Below are 1511 nucleotides of genomic sequence, written 5' to 3' on the forward strand. Positions count from 1 at the left end.
AGTGAAACATTGTGAAGGTTTTTTTCTTTCAGAAATTTGCACTTATTTGATTATAAGTGAAGAAAATATACTTTTAACATATGTTGTGTATATGAATAATGAATCATGACAGGAGGTGAGGGAAGGAGCAGATGTTGGGACAAATTCCAAGATACCATAGAAACACAACTTAACATATTTCTTTTCAATGTAAACAAGACTGAATGCACTTTTATTAATGACTTTACCAATGACAATTTTTATAGAAGTGTGAAATAATTTCATCTGTTCATTAATTTCATTAAAAAACAAGATTAATTTAGAGCATTATGATCGCATTAAACAAACTAGTCCACCAACTTAGATATTTGACACAGATTTATCAAGTCACAGCCAGTAGATGTTTATTTATTAACTTATTTATTTTTTGTCATCGGATCAATAAGACAGAAGACTGTCTGTATATGGATAGATGTCTCTGGGAGACTGGGAGGTGGAAAGACATTTGCTTATCTCTAAATGCACTGGGACCTGCTTATGATGTCACACAACTTGCCTGACTAACTTGCTTGCGGTTCACTATTTCCAATAGGAAATGGGAAGGATCATCCAGATTGTTTCTGACAAATATAATATCAAACTCAGAAGTAATCACATTTCAGAGCTATACAGACTCCTGCCCAAATTTTATGTGACTCAGCTTTGATAGAAACAAGATATCAATGGGGCAAATAAAACTTAAAGAACTATAGGGTAAGTGTTCTCTTTTATCCTCATGCTGCTAAAAACAGACATGAAAAGACCTAATTTAGCAACTATTAACAAAGGTTCCTGGATTAGGAGCATATTCTGATAGAACAATATCTTATTTTAATAGCAACACAAGATGAGCAGAACACAGGCATACCTCTTTCCAAATGATACTGAATTAGTAGCTAGTTAGAAGTACAATATTACAGATATGAGAACTGTTTGGCTATCTGCAAGGTCAGTTAACTGCAAATGTAGAACACTTGTTTTATCTTCTAAATATAGACAGAAAGGTCTTTTGTACAGTTTAACTTAAAAAGCTTTAGAATATAAAATGTTTGCAAAGGTACAAACAAGTGCATTAACCCAGGCCCTGCTCATCATTTTTAAACTCAGGTGGTCAGACCATTTTTCGCTTAAAGCTTTTAGAGTTTGTTAAAGGCCCCCCAAACCAAATATAAAAACATAGGTGCAATGCCCCATAATAGTTGCACAAATGTTTATCAAAACAATATTTTCGACAAAAGTACACTAAAATTATTAACACACTGAAATGTAACTAATAAAATTACTACTAAATCTTAAGCATAAAGATAAAATTAAGCTAAAAAAATAACAAATATTTAAAAATGTTAAATTGTGCAGTTTTGTGATCATGTAAGATCCGAAACTGTGAGGGTTATTCACAAAGCTGCTGAAGGCAGCCGTGTGAATAACCGACCCGAATTAAAGTGAGCAGAACGCTGTTCGGCTATTCACTTCTGGCTTGTACAGCTGATTTC

The sequence above is a fragment of the Nanorana parkeri genome, unplaced genomic scaffold (assembly GCF_000935625.1).
Source record: "Nanorana parkeri isolate BGI_ZX_2015 unplaced genomic scaffold, ASM93562v1 scaffold133, whole genome shotgun sequence".
Classification (NCBI taxonomy): domain Eukaryota; kingdom Metazoa; phylum Chordata; class Amphibia; order Anura; family Dicroglossidae; genus Nanorana; species Nanorana parkeri.